At 45.4% G+C, this 14331-nt stretch overlaps 1 protein-coding gene across 20 annotated transcripts in view; it reads left to right on the forward strand.

Annotated features, from left to right (window-relative positions):
- The window catches only part of baz2ba (bromodomain adjacent to zinc finger domain, 2Ba), a 65028-nt gene that overhangs the window by 10372 nt on the left and 40325 nt on the right, over positions 1 to 14331 (forward strand). For all 20 annotated transcript variants that reach the window (XM_068579193.1, XM_068579260.1, XM_068579184.1 and 17 more), the window contains exon 2: positions 2682 to 2724. The gene's annotated coding sequence lies outside the window, so the exon portion shown is untranslated. The remainder of the gene's footprint in view (positions 1 to 2681; positions 2725 to 14331) is intronic.

A 14331-nucleotide genomic window follows, 5' to 3' on the forward strand; every position in this document is an offset into this window, starting at 1 on the left:
GGGCTCGGTGTGCCAGAGATCAACAGAGACAACAGAGACAAACACCTCACCAGTGTCGCTCTTCTAACAAGGCATCAAATATTAAAAAGCAAGGGATTTTAGGCCAATCTCAATGTGTGTATTTTCAGAGTACACTTGTTTTCCTTGCTCAAACAGCAACAGAGCTTTTTGGTAGAGGAGGCTCACATGAAACATGGTGACCGATTATTTTTTCTTTGTCTTTCGCTCTTTCTGTGGCTATTACAAAAGTCTGACCCTTGTAGTTAACCCTGTGCGGAGGCCTGAGAGCCGCTGTGTGAATGCTAAAAAGTAAAGTCAACATCTCTGTGGCTGAGGCACGGAGAGACTTACTTCAAATTAGGAAAACCAAACGAGACAATTTAGACGTCACAACAGTTCTGTTGCGTACCGTCCATGTGCGAGCATGCCTGGAGTGTAAATTCAGGTAATTCTAACTTTGCAGAGAGTTCCCTTTTTCTTCTGTTTTTTTTTTTTTTTGCCTCAAGTTAATTAGATGGAAATGACTAAGTAATGACGGCTATAATAACAAATGACATTTTTATTGTTACTCAGAAAGTAATAAGTTCACTAACATGACTTGAGGCACTCGTTTGTTGTAACACTTTGTTTGTTATAGGCAGTAACAAATAGCTTTGTGTAACGTGATTACATATATTCCTCCCAATTAAATGAATCCTTCTGTAAACCTTCCCCTTGCTTGCACAAACACGAGCTGTGAGGATTTCCTTCTGGATTGTCCGTCAGACAAAACAAGCGATTCAACGATGCCAACTAGCGTTTTTGAAAGGCACGTTTTGATGTTTTACAACCAAAATGATTAATTGAAAAACAGTTTTTCATAATTGAAAATGAAAACAATCGTTAGCTGCAGCCCAAAATAATGCTGCTGACATGATTCGTGAGGACAGTGCAGTTGAAGAAGGCTCCAAGCGTTAGAAAAGAAAAGTGTGTGTTCGGTGATATTTTATCCATCTGCCATTGATCTAAAACTGCTAAGATCTCACAGTAAAATGAGGTTAATAGACTAACAGCCTGACTCTCAGTCAGGCAAATGATGGCAGACAGCACTGGCTTTCTTATCCAGTGTAATTCACCTGCCTCGTGGCTGGCAAATCATTTTCTGTGCTGGGGCCCGATGAGCAGAGATCCTTTAATCATCCGCTAATAGGCTTTTATGAAAAAGCTGAAGATGAATTCAGCCTACCTGGCTCTCTGTTATCATTATCACTGCGATGAGTTATCAAAGTATTTGTGTGCGTCTGTAGTCTGTGCATATGTGTGTGTGTGCGTTTGTGTGTGTGTGTGTGTGTGTGTGTGTGTGTGTGGTTTGTGTGTGTTTGTCAGTCTGTCTGTGTAAGAGTGTAGATAATGAAGGGAACCATTGCAGTTCGATCACTGCGATTATCATCAACACCGCCAGTCCGGGTAATTTCTGTTCAATGATAAATTGAGCTGTAATGACAGACGTGCGTTGCATTATGGGCCTCAGACTTTGACATGACTGGAGGGCATCGAGAAAGATGGAATTAACTGCAATGTAGCCACTCACTTACCATGGGAGCCATACATACAAGCTGCAGGAACATTTACAGGAACTATTACAAAAAATACAATAATAATAAAGCAGGTACATTTCCATCTCTTTTAAACTATATGTGTAAGATTCGGTCACTGAATTCAAAATGACAAAATTGTAATAGTTGACCACATCCGTGGCAACGAAGTCCCCACCAGACTTGATTCTGTTGCCTGTGACCAGATGGATGTGTTTACTGTCAACAGAACCTTGTTAGATAGCTACCCACACACGCTATAACACTGTTTGTGTGTTGAATGTCTGGAAATGTCTATCAGAGCCTGCTTCCCCATGTCTGCGTGCAAGCGTATGAGGAGACGTTTGCCTGTCCTCTCTGCTATTTTGTGTGACACCATCGAAACATGCTGACACAACTGACATTGTCGCAGAAAACTCTTCTCCAAGAGTTTTGCGTCAGTCGGACATTTGTTGATAGTGAAAAAAATGCGCACATAGATAAGAGCGGTAAGAAACGATGTGTGTTTGCTTGCTGCACAAAGCCTAATATACATAGCAGGGTGGCGTCTGTTATGGTGAGCTGCTCAGATTAGGCTGTAGCTGTAAGAGCACAGAAGGGCCTTAGAGACAATGCATGAGAGATGGGCGTGAGAACGCTGGTAAGGCTTGGTTCTCTGCAAGAACTGTCTTGTGTTTGGGGAAAATATCCTCACACTCAAAGCTCCAGTGTCGAGATCCATTTCTAACAAACAGGTTTTGCAAGAAAGGGCTCGGGGAGAAAGAGACTTTTTTTTGTGTGTGAATATCCTTGTGTGTGTGTGTGTGTGTGTGTGTGTGTGCTGCCACAGCTGTGTTTCAGACGTCACTATACTTTTTGTTTGATGTGTCTAAAACCAGAAATACCAAGCTATGTAACTGTTTGATATCCTGGTAGTTTTAGAGAGCTTCATCCCCCTTTTCCAGGCTCCCAAAAGGAAAAAAGGAACTTCCAACACTATCACAGTACTGCATATAATCTAACAGTTTTATTATCATATAAATGGAAGCATGCTGGAAACACATTTCATTCAGCCAGACTGTATTTTTTATCCTGAACTACATTGATCTCTTTTTGCTTTTTCTCCAGGTGTTACAGCAGTTATGTCAAAGAGTTGAAGACATCTCTAACGGTGAGTACACAGTATACTGAACAATATTCATGTCTCTTCTTTTTCACTCTGGTGCCCCTGGTGTATGTACTCTGCGTGTTACAAAACAGTTGGTGCGTGACTTTTAAAAATATATATTGTCACACACTTCTGCTTTTACAGTAGGTTTTTATTTTTTTCCTATGGCACGACAGAACAAACTTGCAGACTCCTCCAGTTTCAGGCCTAATTTGATTTTCATTCATTCAGTGAAAGAGGATGTTTTTTTTTCTTCCCCCAATTAAATTTAACAAGAGCCCCTTGAAAAGCAGTTGTTATGATTGCATTACAAATTCGGGGTTCATTCAGTGAATCAGGCAATTAATTAGATTTCTCCCATTCTAATCAGAATATTTGTCTAAAACGTGCGCAACTAATAAACATCCTTTGACTCTGCGATCTGTTCAGAGCCAGCGGTGAATGTAAATGGTTGTTAAGTGTGCCTTACAGTGCTTCCAGGTCAGGATCTTGGATCGCGTTTTGCTATACGCAGTGTCAATCCCCCCCTTCCACTTCTCTGTCCCTTTTTTTTGTCTTTTCTTTTTTCACTGTGCTTTCACACTCTGTCTCTGTGTGTGAGCAGCACTCAGGGGCGCGGCTGCGTCCTTAAGGCTTCAGTTCACACACATACACACACACACACACACACACACACACACACACACACACACACACCAAGGTGGCAGTTTGTTGTTCCACGCACAGACAATGACTTGCACTTTTCTCTGCTGCCTTGCTTGATGGCCTTGTGCCTGCGAGTGTGTCGCCAGATCAAATGGGGATCTTTTATAAAGCGTTTTTTTCACCAAATGCGGAGCTCAGGGAAATGCACGTTTTGCCCGTGAGCGGCTCTTTTGGCCTTGTGTGTTACGAGACCTGATTCTATCTAACAGTTACTGCCTCATCTCTGGCCGTGAATGATATTATATCTCCCGCAGCTTGGTGCGAGCTGGTTGTATCATTTGTGATAAGTATTGATGAGCCCTCTCTTGGGGAATCAATTTCTAGGGGGGTGGGTGGGTGTATGTGTTAGAGGGGCTCGCCTTGTAGATCATCCCCCACCACTGGCTGTTCCTAACTGGTCTCTTGGCTGCCTGACTTTTCCTGCAGCCCCATAGAGGAACGAGCACAGCAGAGCACAGGGAAAGATGGAGCTCATCCAAACAGCTATGGTGTAATTAGCTGACATTTGTTGCTTGGAAGACAAGAGAAGGAAAAAGGAAAGAGCTGCTCAACTCAAACACCCAAAGGAATATGCAAATGTTGAGAGGAGAAATGACAAGAAAGAGTATTGTGTCTAATGGCATGGAGATATAATTATGTTACATTCACGTGTGTTTGTGTGTGTGTTTGTGTGTGTGTGTGTGTGTGTGTGTGTGTGTGTGTGTGTGTGTGTGTGTGTGTGTGTGTGACATGAACCTGTTGAACTTTATGTGAGCATATTTGTTAGTGTTTTTGCCACCAGAAGGTATGAAACCATTGGTTTCCGGAAAGGAATAATAAATACATCAGGGTAAGAATTGACTTCCTCTGCTTTCGACACGATACCTTTTGTCTGCTGGTTAGTATTCTCGTTGTGCAGAGTGTGTCTTTCAACTACATCAGATAGGCCTTACACAACCGAGCTACACAGCACCCTCTTGAAGCGGCCATCCACAGACGGGCTGATACTCTGGTTCCAGGAAGGCTCTGCGTGTGTATCACATGTGTGTGTTTGTGCGCAAGCATTCGGGGAGAGAGTAAGGTGCCGTAATGCATGTGGACTGTCATGTGCTTAAGCCAAAGGTGCTGCGTGAAGGAGCAGCAATGCTTACACAGCCCCATCTGCTTGATCCGAGCTTGAAATGCAATGCCTTTTAATGACAAAGTACTGAGTGGTTGGGAGGTGTGCAGGAAAAAAGGGGAGGAGTGCGCACATGTGTGTGTCTGTGTGTGTGTGTGTGTGTGTGTGTGTGTGTGTGCGAGTGAGCGTGTGAGTGAGTGATGGTGCGTGTTGTGTGACTGTGAAATAGAGAGGAATAAAGGGAGAGGGAGAAGGAGAGAGAAAAACATCTCGAAGGTCAGGAGCAGCGGGCAGCCGTAGGGGAGAGACACGTGAGACAGAGATAGTCTTGCGTCAGCCCCACAGCAGTCCGCTCTTTATGTGTGCGTGCGTGTGTGTGTGTGTGTACTTGTGTCCTGTGGGGCCAGCATTTCCATCCGCATCCCACCGTGTGTTACAACGGAACAGCATGCCAGTGTTTCTATTCTGAGTGTCTTGATCTGCAAGGATAGCCAGACAGATAGATAGATGGAAAAATAGACAAATAGACAGATAGATAGATAGATAGATAGATAGATAGATAGATAGATAGATAGATAGATAGATAGATAGATAGATAGATAGATAGACAGACAGATTTGTGCATCCATGTTGTACATTACGGCCATCAGTCATTGAGAGCCAGATCATTTTTTACATGGCTCTTATGACAGTGGAAAGGGGAAATTACACCTTCTCGCCTGAGGGGAAAGAATTTGTGTGTCTCGTTACCTGTCACAAGAGCTGAATAGGGCTTCATCAATCCCAGCAACTACTATCATTTTTCAGCTCTTATTCATGAGCCCTCTTTGTTTCTTGCAGTCTTCTTTTTTTCCCTTCCCAGTGCCCTTTAAACTGGTGCTCTGTTAGATTGGGAAAGTGTTAGAGATAACGCCTAAACATTTAGTACTTTGCACTTGCCTCGGAGCTAAGATTGTTTAAAAAGCTGCTGCAAGATTTGTCCTCGGGACTGGGAGCGTTGTAGATTCAACAGACACACTCCCAGCATTAGTTCTGTCTTACCGATTCAAGTCCCTCTATCGCTCTCTCTACACACACACACACACACACACACACACACACACACACACACACACACACACACACACACACACACACACACACACACACGGGAAGACACTGATCGTTCCCTGGTCTCAACAGGGTTCAGTCCCCTCGCCAGACTTTTCATTCACCCCCGTTCATTCTCCCCTGTGAAGGGCTGCGGCGTGGGGCGAGGCTGCTCTTTTGCAGACCCTTGTGCCATGAATCACTGCTCGCACCCGGGGAGCCTCAGTCCACTCGGGGGCCGCCTGCCCCGACAATAATGTGCGTGGTCATGAGGGGGCCATTTTGAATGGAGGGTCAGACAAAACAAGAGCTAAAGAACCCAAGCTGTGAGCTTTCCCAGAGAGGGCAACAATGGGAGTGGGTATCTCTGTGTGACGTTAATGTGTTTGTTGTCGTAGTCGGGAGATATTGGACTCACAATGCTGAGTTTTGGGTGTCATAATGCAACATGATTGCATGCCAGTAATTTATGAAACATAAGGAGGTGGGCCTTTAACCCCCCCCCCCCCCCCCCCTCAATACATCACAAACCTTTTAGCCTTGCACAAACAGGATTGCAATTTGAGCTCCTCAGACTCAGCCCTAATGCCTATTTGGCTGTCAGGTTGGAAAACAAGACATGGTCAAGCCTTTGGTGCCATACACATATCTACCAACCGAGTGATCACATCACGCTCACTCGATTCATCAATTACAAAATTGTTGATGGATGTCATCTTGGAATATTTGTGTCACGTGATTTAGCGCCAAAATAAAGTTCTGTTGGGTCAATCGATGCCTGGCCACACGATATAAATGTGTAATAATGCATCCGTCACATGGTTTATGGGGTTTCAAAGGTTAAAACCTGCTTGTATGCACTGGCATTTTACATTTTATGATTGTGGGTCATCACAATTCACTGTTGTGTTTACTGAATATGCACATTTTGCTCACATTTGTTAAAGTCAAACTAAATCTGTTAATGTGCCTATTAGTAGCAGACCACACACCATCTCTCTCTCTCTCTCTCTCTCTCTCTCTCTCTCTCTCTCTCTCTCTCTCTCTCTCTCTCTCTCTCTCTCTCTCTCTCTCTCCCTCCCTTTCTCTCTCTCTCTGTCTGTCTCGCTCAAACACAAAAAAGCCATTCTCACCCAACGGCAGCTGTTGCCCTATGAGCGCCTCCAGGTTTATTGGGTCTATCTGGTGCGTTTATGGCCAAACCACATCTCTTCAACTGTCTTTATTCCAAGGTCTCTGTTTCTACCATGGCCCCTTGTCTCTTGACATCCTCCACAGCTTCCTGCCCCCCTACACATAACCTCTTCCCTAGATCTTCTTTCTTCCTCCCCAATTTCAAAAACCCACACACTGAACACATCGATGGCTATGGACCTGGTTTTCTGACTACAATGTGTATGCCTGTGGCTGGAAATCGTTTGCCCCTACTGAGCCTGTGTGTCCCAGGGCCTGTCGGCCAAGCCGGGTTGTAACCTGGATACAGCTGCAGTCCAGAGGAGCCATTAGCAGTGCCAGGAGGCCCCCAGCTCCCAGTGAGGGCTCATTATGGTATTTGTGCAGTCACACTTCTTCTATGAAACACAGCAGTGTGCCTGGTGAAACTAGCCAGGACATTGAGCCTCGGGGAAACCATTACGGCTCCATTTGGAGTTCTAAGAGAAAGAGAGAGAGAGGATGAGTGAGGATGAGAGACGAAGAGAGAGGAAGAGCGAGGTTTCATCAAAAGAGAGAAGAAAGAATACTAAGGATGATATTAATCATTGAACACATCCAGCTCTTCCTGTACTTAACTGTAGGAGTGTTTATTGGATTTGAGTTGCTCTTTGTTCACTGTGTCTGTGTGTGTGAGTGTGTGTGTATGTGTGTATGTGTGTGCGTGCGTGCCCACGTGTTTGTGTGCTCTCTGAGGCCCAGTTCAGCTGTCTGGTGTCTGTTGTGCAGATGGCCGAATTGGGGCCTCTTGAATGAGATACCCTTTTTTTTCTTTCCTCTGTCTCTTTAGCTGTCCTTGTTTCCTTTCCTCTCCTCTCTAGCTTTTCCAACTACGTTCCATTTACCAGTTACATCCCTGGTTGCCTTCTTTCTTTCATCGCTACATCTGCTGAGGGCCATCTTGGGCAGAGGAGAGTTTTCCGCCACTCTATTTTTTCTCTCCTTCCTTCTTTATGCGCCTCTCAGGGCTCAGTGCGGCAGCTATACGCGGTGGCTTTGGAATGAAATGTCTCTTAACCGAGCCATGTGCCCCGGAGCTACGGTAATTGCAGGTGAAATTCAGCTTCCTCTTTAAAATGCCATCTCTCATTTCCAGTTACCGGCCCCCTCCGTATCTCTCGCTTTTTCCCTGCCTCCCTCCCCTCCTGCTTCTCTCCCTCTCTCTCTCTCTCTCTCTCTCTCTCTCTCTCTCTCTCTCTCTCTCTCTCTCTCTCTCTCTCTCTCTCCCTCTGGCTGTCTTTCAGAGGCGTGTGAATCCCTCAGCCCCTGTCGCGTCTCTCTGCCCCAACAGACACTCCCACAATGCACAGCGCTGATGGTTGCACAGTGATATCAGCCATGCAGAGGAAAGGGAGGGCCGTTGCCTAGACACATACACACTTAATATGTGTGTATGTGAGAGAAGGTGTATGTATGTATGACAGATACTGAAAGTGTGTATTTGTTTGCAAGTGGGAGAGCATATACATCCGTGCGTATATGAGAGGAAGAGAGGTGTGTTGTTGCTGTGTGTCTTTGCGTGTGTGCTGGTGTGCGTGTGTTTGTGTGTGTGTGTGTGTACAGCGTCAGCAAGGCGTGAGCTGTGTAGAGGTGACATCAAGGTGAACACGGCGTGCGGAATGCTCTGCCGACTCGGGAGGCAGCAAATGGCTCTGTGGCAGATGGAGTCTTTGTCAGGGAAGAAAAATGGCAGCTCAAGAGCGTCAGAGAGACCCCCCCCCCACACACACACACACACATTAGCACACACACACACATTAGCACACACACACACACACACACACACACACACACACACACACACACACATCCACACTTATACAGACACATCACTACATCTATCTTGTTTTTTTGTACAGTTGGTCTCATACACACATGCATTGATACAATACATGTGTACACACACACACACACACACACACACACACACACACACACACACACAGAATGCACATACACTTATTGACACACATATGTCTCCCCCCTCCTCCCCTCCTTAGTGGGCTGGGCTGGCGGGCGGTGACCTTCCCCTGCTCAGAGGGTTCCCTGGCTGTTTGATCAATTATCCCTCTCCCATTGTTTACCAGGAAGCTTGGAGTAGAGAGGAGAAGAGAGAAGGCTCAAAATGGCCACTGTCAGGTGGAGGGATCCATTTCCCTGCCAGCGGAGGCGGTGGGGGTTAGGGAGAGAGAGAAACAGAGAAAGAGAGAGAGACAGAGACCGGAGCTGTGAAGCATGCTTAGAGGGAAGGGAGGAGCGTCTCTCCCCGGCAGCTGGGATGATATGACATTATAGTGAAGGTACAGCTCTGACAGTGGTTACCACTTGTAATGCGTAACGTCATCTGTTAAAAGGTAGTTGTTACTCCTAAACTTTGGACAATCAATCATTAGTTGTCGACATTTAAATCCTTAAAAAATATATGTTTTTCTTAGTGCACAAATCAATCGTGTAAGAATTCCTGACTTGTGTTGTTGTGTCAGCGTAATACACACACACACACACACACACGCACACACACACACGCACACACGCACACACACATGTTGTGCATAATGCCACAGTACTGCAGGTACATGTCCTATTTTTAGAGTGGAGAAGTAAGGCGGGTGGGGGAAGGGGGGGGGGGGTTGCATACTCTAAAGGTCAGGTGGCAGAGAGAAGGAAAAAAAACGAGTGGGAACAAATGATGCACTAAGCGAATGACACTCTGAGGTCCTGCTTTAATATGTATGTATCGCAGGTTGATGGCTGATTTCATTAGCGCCTCTCATTGTTATGCATAGATTGTCCTCCTGCAGCAAAATGAATATTGTATTCACACACGCGTGCGCACACACACACATACACACACGTTCGCCCTCATACACTCATACAACAAACCACATTTTCCAGGGAATACTGTATGTTTGGATCTCGCAGAGGGCTTCAAGAAAAGGTTGATGTTTCCACAGGCTCTTATCTGCGTCAGCTATAATTAAAACAATTTACAGCGCTGTCATTTTAACACAGGTTTTTGGCGCCGCTGTGAACAATTCCTGCCAGGTAGTCGGTGTGATTATTTAGGGATCCATGTTGATATTAGAGTGAATTCTTTTCATAGCGGCTATCTTTGGCGATCTTTGATTAAATGGCTTGAGCGGACTTAGTCGTGTCGTGTCTGAGGGTTCAGATTACGTCACTTCAATTCACCTAAATCTCCGCGTGTGTGAGAGAGAAGGAGAGAGAGAGAGAGAGAGAGAGAGAGAGAGAGAGAGAGAGGGAATATGTTGAGTGCATGCCCATTAGTCTCCATGTTTATGTGACTATATGCTCATCCTTGCTCACACAGGATACATATGGCGAGTGCGTGGAAATGCCTGACCGCCTCTATCTAATCCTCCAAGATGACTGTGTTTCAGCAGGAATTCCAGTCCTTAGTGGGACATGAGCAAATGTTCTGTGCAAGATATTAATAGCTATTGTGGGTGGAAAAAAAGAAGAAAAAAAAGAAAAGCTTCTACATTTTTCCATATGTTTTGTAAGGAAACAGTCCAGATGGATTATCTCTTGGTCTGGAGCTTTCTCTTGCCTCAACCAGCTCCAGTCCAAGTGGTGTTGGACTTGCCAGAAACACACACACACACACACACACACACACACACACACACACACACACACACACACACACACACACCAAGGCGCTTACACTCCTCCCGTCTGAAGTACAACAGGCTATCACTGATTAACATGTTTAAACTCAGCCAGTTCAGAAAGCCACTCTAATTCCTTTTCCATCTTGCGCTCATATGAATCATGGATGACGTGACAGCCTTTATTCCTAACATACCTCACGTTCCTCGCAGTCACAGAGATATGTTTGTCGCCTTTCTATTTGTTGCCTGAGAAACCATGTTGGCTTGTCTTCTCACATTTCACACTTGGTTTCATCCCCTTAACCCCCAATGCTCAGCCTGGATGGGCTGCCTGACCTCTTGAGTCATGGATGTTAGACTCATCGGCATCACAAGGGCCAGAGTTGGGTTTTATTTTGCCCAGCAATTGTAAGCACGGACAGGAGCAAACTTTCTCGGATCAGAATGTCCCCCCACCCTCCCGCCCTTTAATCCACTGTCCTTCTTTCTCAACACATTCGTCATGTTTGATTTCCAAGCTATTTGTTGCTTCTTCTTTTTTTTGCCCCGTTTTCTTTGGATTTAACCTTCTCTAACAACATAATTTCATACTGCTTGTGAGCATCATGGTGTCTGGTATTTGAAGATTTATCAAGTATTACAAAGCAAAGCAAAACACCCACACTCAATCCTTCTTTCTTGAGTTGGCACACACACACACACGCACACACACGCGCACACACACACACACACACACACACACACACACACACACACACACACACACACACACGCACACATATACACACAGCACCTGATATACACACATAGAAACATTATGTGGTGTGACAGAACGTCACATATTCAGAGTTTCACAGCAGGCTGGCATTCCAGGACAGCAAAGAAAGAGATAATGTCAGTGCGGTGCTGGTTAACTCACTTTTTTATCCTGTTTCTGGGACACAAAGCGTGAAGGGTGTCTGTTTGTGACACACACACACACACACACACACACACACACACACACACACACACACACACACACACACACACACACACACACAGAGAGAGAGACACCACTTTGCCTCTCCCAGCCTGTTAGACGACAAAGGCTAAAAAAACTCACAAGTGACAAAAGATGCCCATAGACATGGCTGCCATCATAGACAAAAGCTACGCTCTTCTGTGGCTGCTTCTGGGTTCCCCCCCCCTCTTTTTTGACACATGGTTTTTGGAACCAGGAAGTGTGCCACACTAACTGACAGGATGTAGGATGATGTTGTGCTGGTGCTTCAATCATGCTTTTAGAGGTCCCAGTCCCCTTAAATAGCTTGGTTTTGTATGTTATTGTGCAACACAACGACTTAAAGGGCAGGCTTACGTGTTGATCCTCCATAACCCAGTGCTGCTATATTTAAATGGAGAAATCGTGAAATTCACCTAGTCAGCAGCGGAAAAAAAGAGAGCTTCCTCTCCAAACCGCCCACACCGCTTTCAGCGTTGTTGTGACTTGTTTCTCTGTCGTTGGAGGATTTCGGCTTCTTCCAGAACAATTGCACTTATAAAACCCCTCAGCTCCAGAGGATGGGAGCTGGTTACACGGCAACAGATCTAAAAAAAAAAAAAATACAAGTAGAGCCTGTGAGACGGAAACTGGAAAAGACTCCTTGCTCTCCCACCGTGATGTAGCCTCCCCCTCTCTCTCTGTATGCATGTCAGGTGCATGCTATAGTTACTTTCATCACTGGTGTGTGTTGTCATGTGCAGCTGTTTGCTCTCCAGTTAGGGTACTGTGTAGTGAGTTACTGGAGTTAAGGCGGTGTGGAGCTACTCTTCACACGGAGCTTCTCTCTGATTTATTCTTAACATCTGTCTTTGGCAGGTGTGTGGAACCACAAGGTCCTCTCGCAGAGTCTGTGATGTAGCTATGATTGTGTGTGTGTGTGTGTGTGTGTGTGTGCGTGTGTGCGTGTGTGCGTGTGTGTGTGTGTGTGTGTGTGTGTGTGTGTGTGTGCATTTGTGCAAAACAACAGAGAGGGCCTTCCTCCACCCCCTCCTTGGGATGAGTCATATTTGAGCCCTGTGAAATCCAAGCCTGTGTTTCATGTGTGTGAACAGACAGACCCTGAGCAGTGGTCCTGGTCCTGACTCCCTCTGGGCCAGTGAGTGGGTGAGACGCGGCTATCAACAACAGGCCCAGGCAGCTTTGGTTTCGGCCTCTCCACACCAGGAATCCGCTGGTTGTGACACAGACACATACACAGACACACACACCAAGCACAAGCATACATTTACGTAGAGCCAAAGCCATTCTCCTGCTCCCTCCTTAACTCCACCTCAAATCATATCAGGTAACAGAAATAGGGGATTGTGATTGGTTTAAGTATAGGGAAGTGTTAAGATCCAAAAGGACGGGCCAGTGGACACAGTTTTGCATGGAAAGATAGTGTGACACAGCAGTGGCGCTCAGTCTAACACTGTGTGTGTGTGTGTGTGTGTGTATATCCCTGAATCCACCTGTGAGTGTGTGATTGCAGTGCAGTAATGTCAAGGCTGGGCTCGACACAGCCAACAATGGAGGCTCAAATATTTTGACTTTTCATATGAAATCACACAGAGAAAGTGTGGCGACACAGGAAATAGGGCAATGTCACAGGGGAAAAAAGGAGCTCTACTTTGTGGATATTCTGCACAGCATTTCAAAGCACCCCCATCACTGGTGTGACAAAACTCTTTTAAAGGCACAGCTGGACTTTTAAAAGGGTCTTCTACATTTGCCTCCAGGGGGGAGAGAAAGTGTCCTGGATAGAGCAGCATAAAGTTGATAGTGGCAAAGAATGGGAGAAGGATTTGTTTCCTTCCCCATTTATAGTGCTCATTTACTTTATTAAATTATTAGTATCGCATCATTTTTGTATTATCACAGATTGAACTGCTGCAAATAAAACCCCTTTTCTCGGCCTTGTAAATGATTTGGTTGAAAAAATCAAAATCTGAGCAGATTTAATATTCTGTATGTGTTGCTCCTTCAGCCTGATGAGATGAAAGAGGTAGACGAGGGGCACAGATACACAAACGCAAGGATCGGACCGTGACGTCTTCACTTCGCGAACATCACTGGCTGAATCTTTTGGGAGCAGCTTGTTTTAGATGTCCCAATGACAGAGCAGCGAGAACGAGAGAAAGGAGGAACAAACCTTGTGGAAGCAACATTATGCATGCCTCGAGGCAAACTGCGGTGACCACCGCGTTGTACAGCTCTGGTCTTAATCTCAGCTCACTGAATTGTGAATTTCCCTGACTTGATGTCATTTAAAGGCCAGTCAGAGACTCTTTACAAACACACAGTGCTCCTGTTTTTGTGTCAGAGTCCTTGCTATTTTTGTAGCATTTCAAATTTTATAGTTAGTTAGTTGTGTGTGTATGTCGCCCCTCCCACACACACACACACACACACACACACACACACACACACACACACACACACACACACACACACACACACACCATCAGACAACAGAAAGCTGCTTAAACAAACATTTTAACAAGTGCACGGATCAGTGAAGCCTGGAGTTAAACTGAGTAATAGTGGCCTGTTTATCATTCCTGATGCGTGCTGAATTGGCACGTTGGTTTAATTTATTACCTAAACATTTGGAAACAAGCGAAAAGTGTCTTTGCTCTAGTTACACGCTAGGCAGCTGTAAGGATTTTTGGCAAGTCGCGTAACAATTGCAACAGATTTCCTCCACTGTCATAAAAACAGAAAACACACATCTCTTAGGAGCAGATTTGATCAACACGCTCACAGGCGAATGGAGAAAAAGCACGTTGCATTTGGGGCTGACCTTGTGGACGAAGTATCTGTGACGTCTCCAGTTTGATTCTTGA

The sequence above is a fragment of the Clinocottus analis genome, unplaced genomic scaffold, assembly GCF_023055335.1.
Source record: "Clinocottus analis isolate CAN_PGR_092001 unplaced genomic scaffold, fCliAna1.0.p SCAF_1, whole genome shotgun sequence".
Classification (NCBI taxonomy): Eukaryota; Metazoa; Chordata; class Actinopteri; order Perciformes; family Cottidae; genus Clinocottus; species Clinocottus analis.